Raw genomic sequence first — 26,724 nt, forward strand, 5'->3', positions numbered from 1 at the left:
CTATTGAAAAATTGAAGAATGAAGAAACCGCTAGCGGTTCTTTAAGCAAAGACAATGCCAAAAGATATATGGTCTTCTTGTGGGCGTCTTTTCAGCTTTCCCTTTGACTTGTGTTGTAAAGGATAGAGCGTCTTCCTAGCGGAAAATGGCAGAAAAATGGACAGGTCACTTCTTTAAACTGCTTGAGATTTTTAGAAACCTGAAGTGGTTAAAAGATGTTCAAAAGCCTGAACATATGCACAGAAAGTTGTTTTTACATAGAAATCCATACAGTATGTTCATTCTTTTGAACTTTTTTTTCAGGTGGCTTCTGAGGTGGAATCCACCTGAAAAAGATGTTGTTTGCACAAAGCCTGTCAGTTTTTACATCAATGTTTCATAAGTGAAAAAGGTAAATAAATTAAAAAGTTTCACCTTCCTATTGCAGTGTCAAAAACAGATAGCACACAGATTGCACATTGATGGAATTTGTCAGTAGAATCAATGTTCTATTCTACTTGAACTCAGGTATACAAATCACCCATCTTGTGATCCTGTGACAACTTCTGGAACCGACAAGCAGAGCCAAATCCCAACTGTGTGCAGACTACATGTCCTACAATTCTGCAATCTGCAGTGCTTGCTGACAATTTACTCTGTACAACCCTTTTAATAAACATGACTGTACCAAGAGCAATACTAGCATCAATATTGCAGTATAATAGACAAATAATACAGCCAGACTATAGCCAAAAATTACCAAAATATACAGTAATGATACTGCCATACTGATCATTAATCAAAACCACTTGGACTGATATTACCACCATAAAGTGACCATAATATAATATATAATATCAGATCTACACCAGCACTCTGAAGACCATATATGTGTATACTGTACAGGTTCTCGATGATCGTAGTCATTCATTTTCCCTTTTCTATTCAATTTAGACCAGGCCGCCATGACCACCTCTTCCATTCATAAATCGTCCCTGCTAAATGTAACACACAGACATCTTTGGTTTATGACTTTTCCAGCAACTTCCTAACATTCCTCAACCTGAACACAAACCATATAGTGCTTTAACCATATAGTTAAACAGTTATAATGCCCCCTATATATCCTAGTATCCTCCGTTTGTGCCCCACACAATAAATGTACCCCCTCTGTGCCCCTACACTGTAATAATGCTTCTACGAACACGTAGTAATAATGCTTCTAGGAGCTTTCATACAGTTATAAAGCACCATCAGTAATAATATCCTGTGCTGCCTTTTAATAATCCCCACTGAACAATAACTCCTCCATGGCCCTTTATAATAATGACCCCTTACTTTCTTATAATAATAAAAATCCCCCATCTGCTTGCTCATAATAATAATACCACTGTGCTTCCCTGTAATGATAATGATCCCTAGTGTTCCTCCTTATATTGATACCCCACAGCACTGCAAATGCAATATGATGGCCTCCTCATCTTCCCAAACAGTAGAATAGCCACACAGCTCCTTTATACACAGTAGAATGGCTCATTGCCCCTCCCTCTATACATTGTATGATGTCCCATAACCCCATATACACTGTATTATGCCTCATAGCACCCTGTATATAGTATGATGGCCCACAGTCCCCCTATACACAGTATGATGGCCCAACATATACGCTGTATGATGTTTCATAGCCCCCTATACATAGTATGATTTTCCAATAGCCCCCTATACATAGTATGCTGGTCCTTAGCCCACTATATACAGTATGATTGTGACATGCAGAAGTAGTGCTTTTGCAGAGTGTGACATGCAGAAGTAGTGCTGATGCTTTAAAAGCATCCAGCAATTAGAGGAATTAACACAGTCACAGGAGAAGGGGAGTGTTTTAGCAGAGCCCCAGGGGGATTGTGGGGAAGTTGTTTACTGTCTGGCTAGATCCGAAGAGAAAGGTGGTGTGTGTGTTCTGTATCTCACAGAAGTGCCCCTGCAATTGAAAAGGATTCAAGTCAGGAGTGAAGCTAAGCACAGGTCAGGTAGAGTTCCTGAACTAGCAGTGCAGAGTATTGTCAAGCAGAAAGATAACGACTGGAAGAAATGGTGTCATAGGGATCATCTCCCTCAGAAAACCCTCCCCCCCTCCTCCATCTCACTGTACTGTAAAGAATGCTGCGTTCTTATTGTGCTTTTGAATTAGAACTGTGCTGTCCTGTACTACTGGGAAGACTGTGAACTGCTGTGCTGCTAAGGAAACTGCACTGTTTGTCACTGGAGCCTGTTGCTCATAAGACTTAACTTGCACTGGCTCTGCGGCTTCTTATTAAATGCTGTTCTGCCATTTATGAGGCCTCTTGTCAAGTGTGTCTGGTCAGCAAGTGAAACAACATACGTGTCTGTGCCTAAGGGTCAATACCCCTGTGTGCCTGGGAGAAGCTGCAGCACATGGTCTATGGTGGCCCTGAGTAACCATTCCCCCAAGATTCCCAATAATTCATGTAACCTTTCTCGCCCCTATCTGAACCTAGCGGCGTGAGCGTAACATGATGCTACTATAGCTCCCCTTTACACAACATAATGGTCTATAGCCTCTATACACTGTCACGCTTGTGGATCCTGGACCCACTGCACCATGAAACGGGGAGAGCCTGGAGAGGCGTAGCTAAGCGCTGACCTGAGCTTTCGCTAAATCCCCAGATGGTGGGGTTAGACTTGGGCCCAGGTGGATGCCAGGTGCTACTCCAGGAAAGATCCCAGTACTTCGACAGCTGACCCCACGGGTCAGGACAATAGAACGGACTAGGAGTCCAACGCAGGACCGGATATAGATGTAGCCATTCATTCAGACGGGACAGATTCCGGAACTGGCAGCGTGGGATTAAGGCTCTGGTACCGCCGGAGTGGTTTCAGGGTCAGATATCACTGGAGTGGTTTTGGATTCAGGTACCACCGGAGCGGTTTCAGGTTTAGGCACCGTCGGAGTGGTTTCGGGATCGGCTACAGGTGGAGGTGCCTTAAGTACTAAGTGCCTACCAGCTATAGGCTGGGGGCACAATAGGAGTGCGCGCACTGTCTATTTAAAATACAGGAAGTTCACGCGCGTGTGCCCTAAGCATGTGGCCAGAGGACCTGTGAGGTGTACGCCAACCCTGATGTACAGGTGCAAGGCGGAAGCAGGAGAGCAACCATGGCGTTGAGTATCTCGGTGTCTGCAGAGAAGCTGACACAGGTGGTACATACACAATATTATGGCCCCCACAGCTCCGCTATACACTGTATGATATCCCACAACCTTCTTCCCCGAGCCCCATAAAAATAATAATAATAATATCTAAAAAATAAATTCACCAAATCCTGGCTCCCTGTCTGTCCATCAGAGCCCCTGTCTCCTCTTCTAACTCTGTGGCATCTCTGACATGACATTAGTGCATCACGCCGCCCAATGTCCCCTCTGTGGTGCTGACCTCCAACAGGCCATAAGCCGGGAGTATCCTGCGACCTTCTGGAGAAAGTGGGGGAGCATGGAGCCAATAGCTCTATGTCTCATTACAACAGTTAATAGTTATGGTGTTCTGAGGATGCCTATACTGTAGTTTTGTAGGCCAATGCAGCCCACAACCAGTCCGGCCCATCTGGCATTTGCCAAATTTGTCCGATGGCCAGTCCGACCGTGCTTTTAATGTATTTTGAGTCTTATCTCAATAGTTGTAAGTGGTGTTACATATAATCTCCATGTGGTCTCACTCTTAGGCCACGATCACACGTTCAGTATTTGGTCAATATTTTACATCAGTATTTGTAAGCCAAAACCAGAAGTGGGTGATAAATGCAGAAGTGGTGACGTGTTTCTATTATACTTTTCCCCTGATTGTTCCACTCCTTGTTTTGGCTTATAAATACTGATGTAAAATACTGACCAAATACTGAACATGCATTCAAGTTGTTGAATGTTGTTGAGATACATACTTCCAATAGTTTGAAAAAAAGTACATAATAATCTACTTAAGCTTTATAATATGTTTGATACTCTATGAACAGGACTGCATCTGCTGCTTGGGCCATGAAATATTACTCCTTCATTCTGAATCATTCCATAGAACAGTATATTGCTAGGCAGCCGGATGAGTATGAAGTATTCACTTTAAGAAGCTCAGAAAGCCTTTGCTGATTAAAGGTCACATCATCACAAAGATAGTGACTTCAGATCAGTTTGAAATAATAAACCATATGCAAAATAAAGAAAAGAACAGTTATAATTTCAGCACAGCAAAAGTCTTTTTTTTGCGTTCTAAACTCCCATAATGGAAAATAGATATTATCTTGTGTTTTTCATCTGCTGTGTGTTATCTGAAATTACTCAGGCTGCAGAGCTTGGACTTAAATTAAAAGATTAATTTGCAAACTTGGTTGAGTGGATTGTTTAATTTTGTCACTTTTTTCTCTTCAATAATTATTGTAAGCTGTGTTCAAATGACATTCAGAATATATTTTATTTGCAAAGTCAAAAAGGGAGTAAGTTGACCCCATCTATCTCTGTAATTTACAGCAAGGATTGTCCAAGGCCACGTTCACACAGAGCGACTTAATGTAGGGATTTTTTTTTAACCATGTCACATATGGCTTCTGTTAGGAATAAGAGTATAATACCTCATGGACAATGCAATAGAAATTGTATGGCGGGGAGTGGATTTCTAATGGAACAGATCTGTAGTTAGTCACCCATTGACCAAAGTTACTGAGAGGGGCTAAGACTAATGTATAGTAAGTGTATGAGGTGACACTGAGAAGGGCCAGAAGTACTGGGTGTGCATGAGGTGACATAGAGAGTGTCCAGGACTAATAGAAGTGCATGAGGTGACACTGAGAGGGGCCATGAGTATTGAGAGTGCATGAGGTGTCACTGAGAGGAATCCAGAGTACTGTTCCTGATGTGACACTGAGAGGTGTCAGAACTACTGTTTCTGAGATGACACAGAGGGGTTAGGACTAGCATTTTCGATGTGACGCTAAGAAGGGTCAGGAGTACTAGGAGTGCATGATGTGATGTTAAAAGGGATCAGGAGTACTGTTCCTGAGGTGACACTGAGAGGAGTCAGGACTAGTGTTCTCAACTTGACATGGAGAGGGGTAAGGAGTACTGGGAGTACATGATGTGATGATGTGATGCTGATAGGGATCAGGTGTACTGTTCCTGTGGTTACACTGAGAGGGGTCAGGACTAACATTCTCAATACGTCACAGAGATGGGTCAGGAGTACAGAGTGCATGATGTGATGTTAAGAGGGATCAGGAATACTGGGAATGCATGATGTGATAATGAGAGGGATTAGGAGTACTGAAAGAGCCTAGAGTGACAACCCATCAGAAACTGGGTTTCAAAGAGTAATATTGAGACATTTAGGATGTTAGGATGTGTTGGGTGACTCCCAATGCAACTGGGTGAGATGACATGAACATACTTCTCATAGAGCCAATAGCTAAGAAGATAAGAGAATATCTTATTTCAAATGAAGGAAAATGATTACTATAAAGTGCAGACATTTTCAGCAGGTCAAATAGATGCTTAAGGTGGTCATGTACAGTATATTAGATAAATGTCAGTTCACTATCATGCAGCCATGTCCGATTTCAAAATGTGCAATTCTTTGGTCCTGCAGCAGATAAATCGTTATCAGAGGAGTCAACCAGCATTTTTCTTCTAAGCTGGGTTAGAACTTTTGGGAGGGTACATTGGTTTTCACCTACCTCTCTTAGAAATATGTGTAACATTAATAAATTACTCACTAAAATGATTTGACTTTTTTTTTACTTTTTGTCATTTTTACATAGATTAAAAAAAAAAATTAGTCATGAAATTGCTGTAACACATTTTGGTATTAAAATATAATTTTTCACAGACTGAGCTCATACAGCAATATTCATGCCATAATCAGGTGCGACAGGACTTCCCCAGATTCACCACAATTACTCAGTCCGATCAGCTATTGAAGAACATCTCACTTGCAGAGCTGAGTCACACTTGTGGCCAGAAATTCAACATGCAAAGGTTAATTGTGTGGTGGGTAGTTGTCATATCGAGGAGAATGTGAGCCACCATTCTAAATTGAGGTCATAGTATGTTTTGTGGCAAAGAGAAGTAAATATCACAAGATAAAATTTGGTATGAAAAAATATATTATATCACATGTTATAGAGATGTAATGTAATTTAGCCACATAGTACAATAAGTAGTATATAAACCTACAAAGAAAGTTCACATGCCTCAAATATAATGCATAGTTATAACTCTGTTGCATAATCAAGCATTTATTTATGAACATGATAAAAGAAGGGGCAATTAAAAACAAAACCAAAATAGGTGAATGACAAAAGCATCAGATGGACAAAATAGGAGAATTATAACCATAATAAAGATATCATGATCAGAGTATAACATGGTGTAAATGATAATATCAAGGCACGGAATAGATATTCAGCATGTATACATATTTATACCCTACAAAGATATGCCACACCTTATAAGGAATTAAAATATATAATTTATTACATTCCTTAAAACATACCATAATACATATATACAGTATATGTATTCCAGGGAAATAGTGAGCACAGGAAAAAGGAGGTACCAAGAGATTAGGGAGTACCAGTTGTGACATAATAAAAATAAATGTTGTATTAAAAAATGACAGTACATTCAATCAATTTGATAAATCTAAAGTATATATATGTTACATGGGAAATTCATATAAATTAAAAGTGCAGGTGCATAAATATTCTCATGTAATACAAAGTAAAATGTAATAACGATATAGTAATATTACAAAACCATACTTATATAGGAGAAAATTAATATAGGTAAAAGCGCAAGTACATAAAAAGCTCCCATGTGCAGATAAAGTGGTATTACCAAACAATGTTATGTCATATCCAATATATAGATGTGAGATGGTAGATAATTAACAAAATGAATCTCCTGGTTACCCATGTTCCAACGCGTGTTTTGCTCATTGGCTTCCTCCTGAGATTTGTAAGCAATTTAATAAATTATGTATTTTAATTCTTTATAAGGTGTGGGATCTTTGTAGGGTATATATATTCAATTATTTTTGCACACTCTTAGTATTGGATTTTGTGTATGTCGGTTCTCTGATATATATATAAACGTATTGTAAGAAAGCAGGAGGTAAGGTTCTGGATGGCAGGTATGTGTTACTGAGATGGTTTTATTTTTGACTGGATTTTGTTTACGGGATTTAGGAGCGACCAAAAGAGCCTGGGTGGGAAAGGTTGCTGCCATACGCCAGTCTGGGTCTGACTGACCTAATAAAATGCACTTGATCTAGCTCGGGTAGTAGTGTGCTGAGGCTGGTGAAAGACAGAGCTGGTGGATAGTCTATACTGCAGACTGAAAAGTTCCTGTAGTACCAAGTTGGTGAGACCATGTGATTTACTTTGCCTTACCCAAAGAAAGGACCGTTTGTTATTAATTTGTGCTGAAGAAAGGCTGTTTTAATTTTGGAGCTGTACAGTTTATGAAGTACAATAAACTTTATTCTGCTTTGATATAAAAACTTTGTGCCTGTGTGTATCTACGCAGCTACCAGAAAACTGAAACTCCCACATAAAACAAAAAGCCTATAAAGTGCATGTGCAAAGGGATCTTAGACTATGATTTAGGGCCTCTGCAGACAAGTGTGTGAGAAATCATCCGAGTTTCATACAGAAAACCCTACAAATATTTTCTAATTTTCATCCGATTTTCGTTTGTGTGTCAACACTGTTTCCATTTTTTATGTCCATGTGACAGCCGTGTGATCCATTTTCATAGATCTACACTAAAAAATGTACATGATCAAATAGAGTTTCCTAGGTTTATAGCAAAAATGTATCTGTAAAAATTGGATGCCACTTGGATGTTCCATGTGGGATCCGATTTTTTTACTTACCCATAAACTTGAATGGGTCCTATCCAAAGAAAGCAGTATAAACTGCGATTTTATTTCTCACAGATGGACTGAGAGAAAAATCATTCATCTGAACAGCCCCATTGAATAATATTGGTCAGTGTGATGTCTGATCAAAAATCAGATAGCACACATCCGATTTATACACTTGTCTGCATGAGTCTTAAGAACAAAAATTGTATGGGGAAGTGCCAAGTGCTGAATGGTAAGTATAATACAGTCAGGGTCAGTTTAGGGGGTATGGGCCCCCAGCACCTGGTGTATCACGTGACATGTCACATGACTCTCTTGAGAGATCATGTGATAGGTCACATGATTAACACACAGGTGCTATACATAACATAGCGCTATACATAATAGAGGATACTATGTAATAAGAAACAGCGCCATATATAACAAGGAGACGCTATATAATACAGGACGGTGCTATATATAAGAAAAATGCTATGTAGTAAGGGACAGCACTATGTATACCAGTGGATGCTATATTACATGGGACGGATCACTCTGAGCTCATCATTTAATATCCTGTTTATACTGATAGTCCTCAGTAAACGACTACCGATCGGTAATGGTTTACTGATTGATCATAAAATCATAGAATCATAGAATGTTAGAGTTGGAGGTGACCTCTAAGGTCATGGTGTCCAAACCCCTGCTCAATGCAGGATTCACTAAACCATCTCAGACAGATATCAGTCCAGCCTGTGTTATGGTTATTTAGTGCTGCCAGTCAGTCCGTGTAAACACACCCCTCCCTATACAGTACCCCTATTCAATACCCCTATTCAGTACCCCTATACAGGATAAATATTTACATCCAGTAACTTACCACTGACATATTGTCTGATTACAGTCTTTGTTTTTCATCTTGTCAAACCTTCATGTCGATGTCCCAGCACCATGACTTGGTCGCTATAGAGTTTGCCGCACTGCTCACTGTGCACCAGAAAATAAAAAGGTCACATATATGTACACATTTGTTTACTGATTTAAGAAATCCCCCCACACTGCGCCGCTGAATAAAGACATGCATCTAGGTCCGTATTTGCCACTAGGCATCGGAGGTCCAGTGCCTAGGGCGGCGGGTTGAAGGTGGCGGCGCCTGGGTCAGGATGAACAAAAAAATGTTTTTTTTTAAATCTCCTTCCCACTTCCAGGTTCAGTGAGGAGGAAGGGCACTTAGGTGAGCAGACAACACATCACAACACCTTGTCCCCCTCCTCACTGAAGCCGCTTGCTCACTACTTCCAGGTGCACTGCGTGGCAGCCGCAGATAGACAAGATCCAAGCGTCAGAACGCACCCACAGTCACATTGTGTGCACAACCGCACTGACACTTGGAGAGTGCTGCTGTTCTCCTCCAGTGTGAGTGTGCAAGCGCAGACAGGTGAACTGATGTTAGCCTGTGCTTGCTCTTACCAACAGATCACTATCAAAACAAGGGACTGGCTTTAAAGGGAACCTGTTACCAGGTTTTCCCCATATAAAGTACGGCCAGCACCTATAGCGTCTGTTACAGCAGTCTGGTATGCTGTCTGTATGTCCCCAATCCCCTATGCAAGGCAGAAAAATTAGCTTTAATTACACCCAAAAGCAGTGTGTTCCAGTCTGATGGCACCTCCGCTCTTCTTACAATGAACCTCCTCTTTCCCTGCTTTGTGTGAATGACGCGTCCTAACTAGTGTTGAGCATTCCGATACTGAAATATCGGGTATCGGCCGATATTCGCGGTATCGGAATTCCGATACTTAATTCCGATACTTTTGCAATATCGTATACCGGAATCGGAAGTTCCCATAATGCAATGAGCCATTTTCATTTTATTCAGCCAATGAGGATCCTAAGAAGTGTGGGCACATCCTGTTAGGCATGTAGGCATCTTAACTAATGGCATGGCTGTGATTGGCTGCTGAAATGATGTCATGATGCACTATAAAAGCCGCCGCCGCCATTTTGAGCTCACTCTGCTGTGAATTCAGTTAGGGATAGGACGCTGTTGTTCTGAGGGACAGTTTTAGCTACCTATTTGGTCTATTCTGCTTTACCCAAGCTACTTTATAAATCGCTGTGCCTTGCAGCGCTAGTGCACAGTTCTATGTGCTGTTCACCGCTGTCTGCAAGGTCTGTGTGTGTGAGTGCAGCTCACCCTGTAGTGTGTGCTTCAACCACGACTGGTTGTAGTTCACTCAGTGTGTGTCACTGCCTCATACATTGTCCTTTTTTGCCAATTCATAATTTTTCCTGATATCTCCTATTAGTGTGGTGGTTCCATCCGTATTCAGCTAAATTGGTTCCAAACACACTATATAGGAGTAGATAGAGAAATTTTTTTGGTCTTGCAGCGCTAGTGCACAGTGCTCTGCATCTGTACTGTTCACCGCTGTCTGCAAGGTCTGGTGTGTGAGTGCAGCTCACCCTGCAGTGTGTGCTTCAGCCACGTCTGGTTGTAGTGCACTCAGTGTGTGTCACTGCCTCATACATTGTCCTTTTTTGCCAATTCATAATTTTTCCTGATTTCTCCTATTAGTGTGGTGGTTCCGTCCGTATTCAGCTAAATTGGTTCCAAACACACTATATAGGAGTAGTTAGAGGAGCCTTTCTGCAGCATTGGGCCCTGCAGCCCCAGCCAGATTAGTATTAGCCTATTTTTTGCAGCCTCATCTATTGCATTGTAGGTTACCTTCCTACATTGTAATAGCTACAAAAAGTTTGTGATACTATCGTTATTACATCTTTAGGCACATCCAGTGTCTTTTTGTGACAAAAAAAAACTAAATAAAGTTCACCAAACACTCCACTTTACAGTTGTGTAGGCCACATTAGCTCATATTAAAGTCTAGTCCACACTTTATAAAATTAGTGTTTCTTATACCTGTTAGCAGCTGTTCAGGAATAAGCACACTAAGCCCTTAGTACTTTTCTGCCTATCTTTATCAGTCTACCAAGATGAAGAAGGCAGGGAGTAAGGCATGTGGTCGTGGGCGTGGGCGTGGAGTTTCTGCAGGGAGAGGACGTGAGGATTCTGTGCCTGCAGGGAGAGGACGTGGGGATTCTGTGCCTGCTGCGGGCACCAGTGACTCAGCATCCCCCAGTTTTACCAGGGAACAGTCCTTTATGCGCAGCTTTGTAGGAGCTAGCCGTACCCCACTGCTGCGCGAGGACCAAATTGAAGCCGTTGTCGGATGGATGGCAGCTAACGCATCGACTTCAATTAGTTCCAGATCCTCTCAGGTCCTGAGCACTGAAGAGCACCCATCTGTCTCTTCACCACCTGCCAAATTGCCCAGGCAGTCAGAGAGCCCTGGACAGGAGCCATCTCTACTTCTGTTCTCTGAATCTCTTGGCTTGGAAAGAGGGGGCCAGCCAAGCAGAATTCGAGAATTTGAAGAAGAGGTAGTATGCAGTGATGCGCAACAGTTTTGTCTCTCTGAATCTGAAGAGGCGGGTGGGCCAGTGCCTATGGTCAGCAGCACACCTCAGTACGCATCTGATGATGAGACTCAGGTGCCACTTTCTGGTGCGTACTGTGCTGTCGAGACTACCCAGGAGAAGCAGTTGTTTGAAGAGGGTGGTGTAGATGATGAGGTCCTTGACCCATCATGGCGTGAGGGACAGGAAGGTGGTGGGAGCAGCTCTGAGGAAGAGATTCCCCGAACAGCCCAAAAAGGAGGGAGAGGGAGGGGGCAGACTTGGTTGCCTGTAGCCTCCACTTCGGCACCCATTAGGAGCATGGCTCTTCCAAATTCCAAAGCGGGCGCTCCCAAGACTTGCAGTGCCTTGTCCTTTTTTGACACAGTTGCAGATGACATTTGCTTTGTCAAATGCAAGCTGTGTAATCAGAAGGTGAAAAGAGGGAAAAGTGTCAGCAACCTCAATATCACAAATATGTGGAAACATGTGCGGACCAAGCACGTGGTGGAGTTACAAAAACACACTGAAGACCTAGGCCAACCTACAGCGCCACCTACCACCTCTTCAGCTCGTGTTGTAGCCTCTTCCTCCAGCTCACACACAGCTGGTTCGGCTTCCTCACAGGATCGCCATGGAAGAATCTCTGGCACTGTTGTACAGAGACACAGTGTAATTCCACCCACAGCACCACTTTCCCAGTCATCCTCACACTCCCAGGCCAGTCTACAGCCATCGTTAGCACAGGCATGGGAGAAAAGGCGCCCATACTCGGCAAACCACCACCGAGCACAGGCTCTGAATGCTGGCATTGCTAAACTACTGGCCCTTGAAATGCTATAATTCAGGCTGGTGGAGACTGACACATTCCGTAACTTTATGGCATTGGCATTCCCACAATACAACGTGCCCAGCCGATTTTATTTCAGCAGGCAAGCCGTCCCTGCCCTGCAACATCATGTGGAGGGAAAAATTAAACATGCGCTACAAAACGCCGTCAGTAGCAAGGTCCACCTGACCACCGATGCGTGGACCAGTAAGCATGGACAGGGACGATACCTTTCCCTCACTGCCCATTGGGTAAATGTTGTGGAGCCGGGTACAGATCTTGAGAGTGGCGCTGTACGTGTTCTGCCAACTCCAAGGATTGCAGGAATCCAGTCTGTACACATTGACTCCTCCTCATACTCCAGTTCCTCTGAATCAGCGCTGCAGGAGCCATCACGGTCTACCTCCACATTGACCCATGAACGGTTACCTGTTATGGTGACCAATATGAGCACAGCCGTGGCCAAACGTCAACAGGCCGTATTAAAATTAATTTCTTTGGGGAATCGAAGCAACACAGTGCAGGAGCTCTGGAATGCCATCAAGCAGCAGAGCGACGTGTGGTTTGTGCCAGCGAATCTCCAGCCAGGCATGGTAGTGTGTGACAATGGCCGAAATCTGGTGGCAGCTCTGGGCCTAGACAACCTCACTCACATCCCATGTCTGGCACATGTGCTCAACTTGGTCGTGCAGAGTTTTTTGAGGGACTATCCGGATCTTGATGCACTGCTTCACAAGGTCCGCATAGAGTGCGCTCACTTGCGGCATTCCAGCAATGCAAGATCACGCATTGCAGCTCTGCAGTGCCGATTACGTCTTCCGGAACATCGCATCATATGTGACCTACCCACCAGGTGGAATTCAACGTTACATATGTTGGAGAGGTTGTGTGAGCAGTAGGCAGCAGTAATGGAGTACCAGCTGCAGAAGGCGCAAACAAGTCGCAGTGCGCGCCGTTCACACTTCACCACCACTGAGTGGGTCTCTATGAAGGACATTTGCCACGTTTTGCGTGCCTTCGATTATTCCACGCGGATGGCGAGTGCAGATGATGCACTAGTCAGCATGACTATCCCCCTTATCTGCCTGCTTGAAAAAACACTGCAAGCACTAAGGGATGAGGTTTTGGAAGAGGTGGAGGATGAGGAGTCACAAATGCCATCTGCTTCTCTACAGTCTGCGCAACGTGGTTCCTCACAAAGGCCTAGGCAGGGGACACTTTGTGAGGAGGATGAGGAGGAGTCAATGGATGAGGAAGACATCTGTCCAGAGGAGGGAGGTACACAATGCTCTAGTAGTCAGTATCTAGAGCGAGGGTGGGGTGATGCAGAGCAGGCAGAGATCACGCCTCAAGCAGGGGACAGCGTTTCTTGGCCAGTTGGCAGTCTGCAGCACATGGTTGATTTCATGCTGCAGTGCCTGAGAAACGACCGCCGCATCGCCCACATTCTCAACACGGCTGATTATTGGGTGTCCACCCTCCTAGATCCTCGCTACCGGGACAACTTACAAAGCCTCATAACACCGTTGAACCGGGAGCGTAAAATGCGGGAGTACCAAGACGCACTGGTGCATTCCATCATGTTCTCCATTCCAACCGAGAGCAGTGCTGCTAGTGCTTTACAAAGCAGCTCAGTGCGTCGAGGCAGTGGAGGAAGCTCTGCACAAAGAGGGAGCAGAAGCAGCGCCTCAGCACAAGGCAAGACCAGTATGGCCGAAATGTGGCAAAGTTTTGTGTCCCCGCCACCACAAATGTCTACACCATCACAGACGGCTCCAGTCAGCAGGAGGCAACGTTTCCATCAGATGGTGACAGACTACATGTCTTGCCCTCTTAGTGTACTCCCAGACGGCTCTTCTCCCTTCAAGTTTTGGGTCTGTAAGTTGGATACATGGCCAGAGCTTAGTCAGTATGCATTGGAGGTGCTAGCTTGCCCTGCTGCTAGTGTATTATCGGAACGCGTCTTTAGTGCCGCAGGTGGTGTACTAACAGACCGTCGCATGCGACTATCCTCTGATAACGTTGACCGGCTTACTTTTCTCAAAATGAACAAGGCCTGGATCTCTCATGAATTTGCCAGTCCTCTTCCAGAATAAATAATTGGTTGGCAACAGTATCCAGGTCTCCTGTTGTGTTCATGTTTCTACCACCTGAACTGTAATCCCTGAGCTCCAACACCGCCAGTTGGCGCTTGGAAGTGCCGTCTGCACAGTCAACACTTGCTGCCGTGTTATTGGGGTTCAGTAACGTCAGCTGTTCCCCTGCTGTGCGGACGGCAATTTCTCCTGCTCTGTCCACATTCTCACTACTACAGATTTTAAAGTTGCTCCAATTACACCTCTGGCTCCTCTGTTTTCAGTATTATCCCTGAGCTCCAACACCGCCAGTTGGCGCTCGGAAGTGCCGTCTGCACAGTCAACACTTGCTGCCGTGTTATTGGGGTTCAGTAACGTCAGCTGTTCCCCTGCTGTGCGGACGGCAATTTCTCCTGCTCTGTCCACATTCTCACTACTACAGATTTTAAAGTTGCTCCAATTACACCTCTGGCTCCTCTGTTTTCAGTATTATCCCTGAGCTCCAACACCGCCAGTTGGCGCTCGGAAGTGCCGTCTGCACAGTCAACACTTGCTGCCGTGTTATTGGGGTTCAGTAACGTCAGCTGTTCCCCTGCTGTGCGGACGGCAATTTCTCCTGCTCTGTCCACATTCTCACTACTACAGATTTTAAAGTTGCTTCAATTACACCTCTGGCTCCTCTGTTTTCAGTATTATCCCTGAGCTCCAACACCGCCAGTTGGCGCTCGGAAGTGCCGTCTGCACAGTCAACACTTGCTGCCGTGTTATTGGGGTTCAGTAACGTCAGCTGTTCCCCTGCTGTGCGGACGGCAATTTCTCCTGCTCTGTCCACATTCTCACTACTACAGATTTTAAAGTTGCTCCAATTACACCTCTGGGTCCTCTCTTTTCAGTATTATCCCTGAGCTCCAACACCGCCAGTTGGCGCTCGGAAGTGCCGTCTGCACAGTCAACACTTGCTGCCGTGTTATTGGGGTTCAGTGACGTCAGCTGTTCCCCTGCTGTGCGGACGGCAATTTCTCCTGCTCTGTCCACATTCTCACTACTACAGATTTTAAAGTTGCTCCAATTACACCTCTGGCTCCTCTGTTTTCAGTATTATCCCTGAGCTCCAACACCGCCAGTTGGCGCTCGGAAGTGCCGTCTGCACAGTCAACACTTGCTGCCGTGTTATTGGGGTTCAGTAACGTCAGCTGATCCCCAGCTGTGTGTCCGGCAAATTCTCCTGCTTTGTCCACATCCACTGTACTACGGATTTAAAACCTCCTCCAAATACACCTCTGGCTCCACTCTGTTTTTAGTATTCACCCTGGGTTCCAGCACCGCCAGCTGGTTCTCGGTAGTTCCATTTGCTCTTGTACCTTCTACTACCCATCCGGGTTCCAGTACCGTCAGCTGGTTCTCGGCAGTGACTTTGGCACGGGTACTCCCTCCTGCCCAGCCTGGTTCCAGCACGCCAGCTGTTTCCGGGTAGTGTCAACGTCACTTTGTCTCCAATGCGTTGTCCTGTCGTGTTGCGGTCGGGTTAGCCGACTCTATGGTGCCTGCAGTTTAGGTGACTCCTATGTGGGCTGCGGGATCTGGCAATGAAGGCTGGTTCCATAGTGCCAATAGGACAAGCACCCCCTGTAGGACTGTGGGTTTTGGTAACTGCGGCCGGCTCGCGGCCTTGAACTTTTTTTTACATGGGTACCTTCTGCTACCCATCCGGGTTCCAGTACCGTCAGCTGGTTCTCGGCAGTGCCTTTGGATTAGGTGCCTCCTTCTCGGTATCCAAGTTCCACCAACGTCTGCTGGTCCTTGGTAGTGCTTTCTGGCACAGGTACCTCCTGCTTAGTAACCGAGTTCCAGTACCGTCAGCTGGTCTTCGGCAGTTCCATTGGCTCTTGTACCTTCTGCTACCCATCCGGGTTCCAGTACCGTCAGCTGGTCCTCGGTAGTTCCATTTGCTCTTGTACCTTCTACTACCCATCCGGGTTCCAGTACCGTCAGCTGGTTCTCGGCAGTGACTTTGGCACGGGTACTCCCTCCTGCCCAGCCTGGTTCCAGCACGCCAGCTGTTTCCGGGTAGTGTCAACGTCACTTTGTCTCCAATGCGTTGTCCTGTCGTGTTGCGGTCGGGTTAGCCGACTCTATGGTGCCTGCAGTTTAGGTGACTCCTATGTGGGCTGCGGGATCTGGCAATGAAGGCTGGTTCCATAGTGCCAATAGGACAAGCACCCCCTGTAGGACTGTGGGTTTTGGTAACTGCGGCCGGCTCGCGGCCTTGAACTTTTTTTTACATGGGTACCTTCTGCTACCCATCCGGGTTCCAGTACCGTCAGCTGGTTCTCGGCAGTGCCTTTGGATTAGGTGCCTCCTTCTCGGTATCCAAGTTCCACCAACGTCTGCTGGTCCTTGGTAGTGCTTTCTGGCACAGGTACCTCCTGCTTAGTAACCGAGTTCCAGTACCGTCAGCTGGTCTTCGGCAGTTCTATTGGCTCTTGTACCTTCTGCTACCCATCCGGGTTCCAGTACCGTCAGCTGGTCCTCGGTAGTTCCTCAGCTTTCTTGTACCTTCTGCTACATTTCCAAGTTCAAGCTTTTTGAAATGGTTCTTGGTAATCACTCTAGATCTCCCTGACGAGGACCCTGAAGACGAGGACCCTGAAGACCAACCCTAAGAAGATGAGGACCCCGAAGACGACGACCCTGAAGACGAGGACCCTGAAGACCACCCCGAAGAAGACGAGGACCCCGAAGACGAGGACCCAGAAGACCAACCCGAAGAAGACGAGGACCCCGAAGACGAGGACCCCTGAAGACGACAACCCTGAAGACCACTCCGAAGAAGACCAAGAAGATGACCCTGAAGAAGTTGACCAAGAGGACAAAGAAGAGAAGACAAGCACCAAGATACAGAAGAACAAGAGACAGAAAACCAAGAAGCAGAAATACAAGAAGCTGCAGAACAAAAAGCGGAAGAACATTAAGCATAAGACTAAAAATCAGAGCAAAAGATAATATCTAAATTATAAGCAGAAGATGACTAAGCAGTGTATGGGGGTGAGTCCGTTCCTCCTCGTGGTGCCCCTGGAAAAGACCTGCTGCTGCAGGCCAAACTGAACGCGGACAAATGCTGTTGTAAATCTTTTGTGACGGGCAGAACGAAAGGTGTAATGTCCAACCTTTTATAGATAACAACTACAGGAATGCCTGCCACAAATAAGAATATGATGAAGAAGAAGAAGAAGAAGATGAAGAAGTAGAATATGAAGAATGTAAAAAAAAGAATAATACGAAGAAGGTGAAGAAGAAGAAGATGAAGAAGGTGAAGAAGAAGTGGATGAAAAAGATGCTGAGGATGATGAAGGAGAAAGTGTGGGAGAAGTAAAAAAGAAGGTGAAGAGCATGGAAGTAGTGAAACATAAATATCTGACAAAATATAAAAATACTTAACATAGTCAATATTTCCGTAACTCAGAACGTCTTAAAAAAAAATATTAATTCCTGCTATTCCATTTGATTGGGCTAAACCTCTATGCCTTTATTGTCTCCCCCACCTCCCCCAATACATTCTACATTATTCTTAGTTGTTTTCCTTCATGTAGAATTAACCTACAAGGAAAGAAAGGGTTTATTTTCATTCCGATATTTCTGTCCCATTGACTTGCATTGGTTTCCGGTATCGGAATCGGCGATATCCGATACTTTTTCGGTATCGGTCCGATCCAATCCGATCCGATATTTCCCGATATCGGAAGGTATCGCTCAACACTAGTCCTAAGTCATCATTAGTGATGAGCGAGCACTAAAATGCTCGGGTACTCGTTGCTCGGGTCGAGAAAATTGGAATACTCGGGTGCTCGATCCGAGCAACGAGCCCAATGTAAGTCTATGGGAAACTCGAGCATTTTTCAGGCGGTTCCCCCCGGCGGTCTCCAGAGGGCCTAAAAATTGCCCAAATTGATGGGAACAGTGCTCAAATGACATGGGAACAGCATGGGGAAGACCCCTGGAAGCATTTCTGATTCCCAGGTCACTGCTGTCAACAACGTTGTCAGAGTATTATGCCACTTTTACGGACTCACAATAAAACATACAAAAACAAAACCAAAATGGATTTTCCTGGGAAATATATTAAGGAACATCCTTTCCAGGGTAATGACTTGTATATAAGGCAAAATAAATAAACAAAACAAAAAATACTCCTCCACACCTTGAGCTATGTTCACACGTAGCGTTTTTGATGCGTTTTTCACTTTTGCATTGCTTTCAACCGTGACAAATGCATTCATTGGGAAATGTAATTTTAACATTTTACAACCTTATCTGGCCATGTGGTGTGTGACACATCATCAGACACATGCATACAGTGCTGAAAAGACATGGGAACAACATGGGGAAGACCTCTGGAAGCATTTCTAACTCCCAGGTCACTGCCTAAAAGTGTGCCCATCATAAGTGATCCTTGGCGCATGCGAAGATGCCTCCTGCCATGCACCTGTCGTTGCAGACTTGCAACAATCACCGTCCACATCCTTGTCCCAGTCCAGCGTTCAGTTGTCCCTACCCCATTCCTTGGAATGCAAGCGCAAGAATGCAGCCAGCCACCCGCCCACGCACAGGCTGCAATACCATACTGCCAAATTTTTGACAGCTGCTTGCACTTGAAATGTGGCCTTTTAGGCTCGTGGAGGCGGAAGCTTTTTACAACCTCATGCCGGCGGCGGCCGGGTGTCCATACTCGGTACCCAGCCGCCACTATTTCTCCCTGTGTCATCTCCGCCTTCCACAAGCACGGGTCCCACAACATTACCCATGCCCTCCCCAGTGCACTTACTGGGAAGGACCGCCTAACCACAAACACGTGGACAGGTGAATGTGGCCAGGGACGGTACGGAGCCAGTCCACATCTTTTTTCGATGAGAGTTGTATTTAGCTCGGTGAAAGGACTGGCATAGAGGGAAACCGTATCTACTCTGGGTGTCATTTCTCCGTCACCAGGTTCCGCCCATTGTCACACATGACCATGCCTGGCTGTATGTTCAGCGGTGAAAGCCACAGATCAGGCTGCTGTGTTACAGCTTTCAACAACTCTGCAGCACTGGGCGGTTTGTCAATTAAGCATTAAGCATGTTATATTCAGCACAGCCTGTTGCCGCTTGGCCAAGGTAGTGCTGCAGTGCTATCAGCTTGTGACTGATGTGGTCATTTCGGAGATGGAGGAGGAGGTGCAGGAGCTGAACAGTGTGATTACATTGAGGTTAAATTGGTGACGCTGTTTTTATACTAAAGAAAGATCCTATTGTTTTGTTTTTTTTAACGTTATTTTTTAAGACAAATGCATTCACAGGGAAATGTCATTTTAACATTTTACAACCGGCTATGCTTTGTTGCTCCCATTATTAACAAGTGGGTCTCCTACACGGTTATTGGTATTGCGTATCCAGTGACTGCAAAGGCTGCCAAAAATTTGGACGCAACCTAATAAACCTTTGAAGAGACACAGAGGAGGATCTCAGTAAAAAGTTCCCATTTTTAAAGGAGCTGGTCTCCTATACTGGTAATGCCCATATTCTGACTGCAAGGGCTGCTAAATTTGGGAAAAACCCCACTAAGAATTTAGACACATAGAGCAGGGCCACAGTAACGACAAATTCCCATTAGAAAGGAGAGAGTCTGCTATACAGTTATAGGGTATGCAGTGAGTCCAACCGCTGACCAATTTTAGGAAAACCCCCACTAAGAATTTAAGGACACATAGAGCAGGGCCACGGTAAAAAGTACGACATGTTCCCATTAGAAAGAAGAGAGTCTGCTATACAGTTATAGGGTATGCAGTGAGTTCAAAGGCTGACCAATTTTAGGAAAAACCCCATTAAGAATTTAATGACACATAGAGCAGGGCCACAGTAACGACAAATTCCCATTAGAAAGGAGAGAGTCTGCTATACAGTTATAGGGTATGCAGTGAGTCCAACGGCTGACCAATTTTAGGAAAAACCCCACTAAGAATTTAAAGACACACAGAGCAAGACCACAGTAACAACAAATTCCCATAAGAAAGGAGAGAGTCTGCTATACAGTTATAGGGTATGCAGTGAGTCCAATGGCTGAACAATTTTAGGAAAAACCCCACTAAGAATTTAAAGACACATAGAGCAGGGCCACAGTAATGACAATTTCCCTTTAGAAAGGAGAGAGTCTCCCATAGTGTTGGCCTATGCAGTGAATGCAAGGGCTGCCAAAAATTTGTAGGCACTTCAATGCTCTTTGGAAGAGAAGTGGAGGAGGGCCTCATAAAGAAATGTTCCCATTAGAAAGGAGTGGGCCTCCTATACTGGTAATGCCCATGCACTAAGTGTATGGGCTGACAAACATTTTCCCCTGGGGGTTATACATGAACATACTGAATAAAATATTTTTTTATGGGCTTCATAAACACCCTTTAAAAAAATTATGTGGGTGTTGCATCACGGACCACGGTTACCCTGGTGATATGGTGATGGAGGATGAGGAGATGGAGGAGGACAAGAGCAAATAGCCAAAATCAGGAAGCGTATACCCATGTCTGGGTGTGAAAAGGTGCGTGGGAATACACCTCCCAAGAAAAGACACTGGATTTGAGTCTATGTTACGCTGCTATCATTCGGTGGTGTTGAGAAGTCTGGCCCAATCCAGCCCTTGTTAATTTTTAGAAAAGTCAGTCTGTCAGCATTTTCAGTTGACAGGCTGATGTGCTTATCAGTTATAATTCCACCAGCGGCACTAAAAGCCCGCTCTGATAAAACGCTGGCGGCAGGGCAGGCCAGGACTAGAGATGAGCGTTGTTCTACTCGAACTGTTCGCCAATCTCAAATTCGAGCTGTTTTGGGCGGTGTTCGAGCCGTTCGGCGAACACGAACAATTTGAGAAAAATTCGGCTGTTCGAGGTTATGTTCGATAACTGTTCGTGCACCAAAATCATAACTGGATTTTTTCTCAGTAATGATGAAAATTAATGTTAATACGCAGTTTGAGTGTACAGCGGGGTGGGGGGAGGGGCAGGGGATGGATCTCTGCAGGAACAATGAAGATCTCCATTTTTTTTTTCTCTTTCCCGCATTTACAGTGGGGAGGTGCAATCTGTCAGCCTATCAGCAGCGCACACACGGAGCGAAGTGCTTTTTTTCACACAAGCAAGGGCATGTGTCATTGGCAGTGTATGTCACATGTCCTTGCCCTATAAGACCAAGCCATTTTCCCCGTCGCCACCATTTTCTCACTGCTGCAGCTGCGTGTTAGACGGCACCGCTGTTGCTGTGTGCGCTATACCTTGTTAATTTCAAGCCAATTTTCGCACAAATCTACAGATAGCTTGGGAGTAGGGAATAGTTGTGATTGCAGTCCTTTTAAGGACTAGGTTACAGCATTTCCTACGACTTTTATCAGGCAGGTCTGTGCTCTTAAATAGATAGGTTGTGGGAGTAAAGACTAATTGTAATTGGAGTCCTTTTCAGGACTAGGTTACATCAGTTCCTATCAGTTTTTGCCAGGCAGGTCTGTGCCAGTGCTGTGCAAGTTTTTTTCACAGCATTTGGCTGAATCTAGCAAAGCTAATCCTTTTTGGCCTATTGCAGAGTGTGTTAGTCAGTGGAGTAGCCTATCTGTGTTGCAAGATATACAGTCATATGAAAAAGTTTGGGCACCCCTATTAATCTTAAGCTTAATGTTTTATAAAAATTGGTGTTTTTGCAGCAGCTATTTCAGTTTGATATATGTAATAACTGTTGGACACAGTAATGTTTCTGCCTTGAAATGAAGTTTATTGCACTAACAGAAAATGTGCAATCTGCATTCAAACAAAATTTGACTGGTGCATAAGTATGGGCACCTCACCAGAAAAGTGACATTAATATTTAGTAGTTCCTCCTTTTGCAAAAATAACAGCCTCTAGTCGCTTCCTGTAGCTTTCAATGAGTTCCTGGATCCTGGATGAAGGTATTTTTGACCATTCCTCTTTATAAAACAATTCCAGTTCAGTTAAGTTTGATGGTCGCCGAGCATGGACAGCCCTCTTCAAATGATCCCACAGATGTTCAATGATATTCAGGTCTGGGGACTGTGATGGCCATTCCAGAACATTGTAATTGTTCCTCTGCATGAATGCCTGAGTAGATTTGGAGCGGTGTTTTGGATCATTGTCTTGCTGAAAGATCCATCCCCTGCGTAACTTCAACTTTATCACTGATTCTTGAACATTATTGTCAAGAATCTGCTGATACTGAGTGGAATCCATGCGTCCCTCAACTTTAACAAGATTCCCAGTGCCGGCATTGGCCACACAGCCCCAAAGCATGATGGAACCTCCACCAAATTTTACTGTGGGTAGCAAGTGTTTCTCTTGGAATGCTGTGTTTTTTTGCCACCATGCATAACGCCTTTTTGTATGACCAAACAACTCAATCTTGGTTTCATCAGTCCACAGGACCTTCTTCCAAAAAGAAATTGGCTTCTCCAAATGTGCTTTTGCATACCTCAGCCGACTCTGTTTGTGGCGTGCTTGCAGAAACGGCTTCTTTCGCATCACTCTCCCATACAGCTTCTCCTTGTGCAAAGTGCGTTGTATAGTTGACCGATGCACAGTGACACCATCTGCAGCAAGTTGATGCTGCAGCTCTCTGGAGGTGGTCTGAGGATTGTCCTTGACTGATCTCACCATTCTTCTTCTCTGCCTTTCTGATGTTTTTATTGGCCTGCCACTTCTGGCCTTAACAAGAACTGTCCCTGTGTTCTTCCATTTCCTTACTATGTTCCTCACAGTGGAAACTGACAGGTTAAATCTCTGAGACAGCTTTTTGTATCCTTCCCCTGAACAGCTATGTAGAATAATCTTTGTTTTCAGATCATTTGACAGTTGTTTTGAGGAGCCCATGATGCCACTCTTCAGAGGAGATTCAAACAGGAGAACAACTTGCAAGTGGCCACTTTAAGTAGCTTTTCTCATGATTGCATACACCTGGCTATGAAGTTCAAAGCTCAATGAGGTTACAAAACCAAAAAAAGTGCTTTAGTAAGTCAGTAAAAAGTAGGTAGGAGTATTTAAAACAAGAAAATGATAAGGGTGCCCATACTTATGCACCTGTCAAATTTTGTTTGAATGCAGATTGCACATTTTCTGTTAGTACAATAAACCTCATTTCAAGGCAGAAACATTACTGTGTCCAACAGTTATTACATATATCAAACTGAAATAGCTGTTGCAAAAACACCAATTTTTATAAAACATTAAGCTTAAGATTAATAGGGGTGCCCAAACTTTTTCATATGACTGTACCACCTGTGTATAGAATACCAATTTTTTTACTGCACCTAGTGAAGTAAAATCTTTTCGGCATAGCATCATTCTATTAGTCCATCTATACTGACCTCCATCAGGTTGCAAATTGAATATAATTTTTTTCTGCATCTAGCTCTGAAAAAATATTGGGCTTCTAGCTGTGTGTGGGACTTGTTGTATTAGTCCATCTATACTGACCTCCATCAGGTTGCAAACTGAATATATTTTTTTCTGCATCTACCTCTGAAAAAATATTGGGCTTCTAGCTGTGTGTGGGACTTGTTCTATTAATCCATCTATACAGACCTCCATCAGGTTGCAAACTGAATATATTTTTTTCTGCATCTACCTCTGAAAAAATATTGGGCTTCTAGCTGTGGGTGGGACTTGTTGCATTAGTCCATCTATACTGACCTCCATCAGGTTGCAAACTGAATATATTTTTTTCTGCATCTACCTCTGAAAAAATATTGGGCTTCTAGCTGTGTGTGGGACTTGTTCTATTAAGCCATCTATACAGACCTCCATCAGGTTGCAAACTGAATATATTTTTTTCTGCATCTACCTCTGAAAAAATATTGAGCTTCTAGCTGTGTGTGGGACTTGTTGTATTAGTCCATCTATACTGACCTCCATCAGGTTGCAAACTGAATATATTTTTTTCTGCATCTACCTCTGAAAAATATTGGGCTTCTAGCTGTGTGTGGGACTTGTTCTATTAATCCATCTATACAGACCTCCATCAGGTTGCAAACTGAATATATTTTTTTCTGCATCTACCTCTGAAAAAATATTGGGCTTCTAGCTGTGTGTGGGACTTGTTCTATTAATCCACCTATACAGACCTCCATCAGGTTGCAAACTGAATATATTTTTTTCTGCATCTACCTCTGAAAAAATATTGGGCTTCTAGCTGTGTGTGGGACTTGTTGTATTAGTCCATCTATACAGACCTCCATCAGGTTGCAAACTGAATATATTTTTTTCTGCATCTACCTCTGAAAAAATATTGGGCTTCTAGCTGTGTGTGGGACTTGTTGTATTAGTCCATCTATACTGACCTCCATCAGGTTGCAAACTGAATATATTTTTTTCTGCATCTACCTCTGAAAAAATATTGGGCTTCTAGCTGTGTGTGGGACTTGTTCTATTAATCCATCTATACAGACCTCCATCAGGTTGCAAACTGAATATATTTTTTTCTGCATCTACCTCTGAAAAAATATGTGGCCTTCTAGCAGTGTGTGGGACTTTCTCTATTAGTCCATCTATACTGACCTCCATCAGGTTGCAAACTGAATATAATTTTTTTCTGCATCTAGCTCTGAAAAAATATTTGGCCTTCTAGCAGTGTGTGGGACTTTCTCTATTAGTCCATCTATACTGACCTCCATCAGGTTGCAAATTAAAAATAATTTTTATCTGCATCTACAGTACCTCTGAAAAAATATTTGGGCTTCTAGCAGTGTGTGGGACTTGTTCTATTAGTCCATCTATACTGACCTCCATCAGGTTGCAAATTGAATATAATTTTTATCTGCATCTAGCTCTGAAAAAATATTTGGCCTTCTAGCAGTGTGTGGGACTTTCTCTATTAGTCCATCTATACTGACCTCCATCAGGTTGCAAATTAAAAATAATTTTTATCTGCATCTAGCTCTGAAAAAATATTTGGCCTTCTAGCAGTGTGTGGGACTTTCTCTATTAGTCCATCTATACTGACCTCCATCAGGTTGCAAATTAAAAATAATTTTTATCTGCATCTAGCTCTGAAAAAATATTTGGCCTTCTAGCAGTGTGTGGGACTTTCTCTATTAGTCCATCTATACTGACCTCCATCAGGTTGCAAACTGAATATAATTTTTTTCTGCATCTAGCTCTGAAAAAATATTTGGCCTTCTAGCAGTGTGTGGGACTTTCTCTATTAGTCCATCTATACTGACCTCCATCAGGTTGCAAATTAAAAATAATTTTTATCTGCATATAGCTCTGAAAAAATATTTGGCCTTCTAGCAGTGTGTGGGACTTTCTCTATTAGTCCATCTATACTGACCTCCATCAGGTTGCAAATTAAAAATAATTTTTATCTGCATCTAGCTCTGAAAAAATATTTGGCCTTCTAGCAGTGTGTGGGACTTTCTCTATTAGTCCATCTATACTGACCTCCATCAGGTTGCAAATTGAATATAATTTTTTTCTGCATCTAACCCAGCCAATAGTTTTGGCCTAATACCACAGTTTGGCCACTCAGCTCTGCTCGGTTCCCATCCATTGTTTTTTTGTGCAAACAACTCCAGAGTTGTGAATTAGTTAACCACCAAAATGAGTGGAAAAAGGCCTGCTGCTGGTGGAAAGGGGAATAGGCGTGTTGGGAAGGGGAAAAAAGGTTGTGTCCGTGGGGTAGGTGTTAAAGCAACAGTAACATCTGCAGAAGAAAGACCATCTTCCAGCCAAACTAAAATGTCTACTTCTTTTAGCGGACAATGTGATAAGATCCCTTTCTTACGGCCACGCCAATCGCTACAAATTCCAGATGAGGCACAAAAACAGCAGGTGCTTCAACGGATATCAAGTGCTCCTTTAAGTGCGCTCTCCTCCACATCAACTTCAACATCACAAATACTCCAGTCCTCAAAGGTGTCACCCCAATCGCACTTGCTTCCTCACAGCTCCCAAATCTCCAGCTGCCCGTGTGAGTATGAGGTAGAACAGATGGTTGAGTCTGCAGAGCTGTTTACTCATACTATAGCCTGGGAATCAGAGGTCGACTCCAGCGCTTCTGTGAATCCAGACGAGGAAATGATCTGCACTGATGCCCAGAATCTTTATGAGTCGGATCCAGGACCAGACGCAGAAGGTTCTGACCATAATGTAGACCCTCATTCCCAAACTGTAACTCCTGTTGGTGGAGACAATGAGGAAGACGATGATAAGACTCAAATACCTGATTGGAGCGACAACTTTAGTTTTTTGTCAGGGCAGGAACAGGTTGGCTCTGAGGACGACGGGTGTGATAACGCACAGGGTGATGATGATGAGGTTGGAGATCCCACTTACTGTCAACCCACAGTCAGCCAAGAGATGAGGTCAGCAGAGGAGGTGGAGGAAGATGCTAGTGACGACGAGGTCAGGTTGCGCCTTCCTGGACAGAGACGTAGTACTGGAAGCACGTCAACA

Source organism: Phyllobates terribilis, unplaced genomic scaffold, assembly GCF_046119375.1.
Source record: "Phyllobates terribilis strain yellow unplaced genomic scaffold, ASM4611937v1 Scaffold_5__5_contigs__length_657084704, whole genome shotgun sequence".
Lineage (NCBI taxonomy): Eukaryota > Metazoa > Chordata > Amphibia > Anura > Dendrobatidae > Phyllobates > Phyllobates terribilis.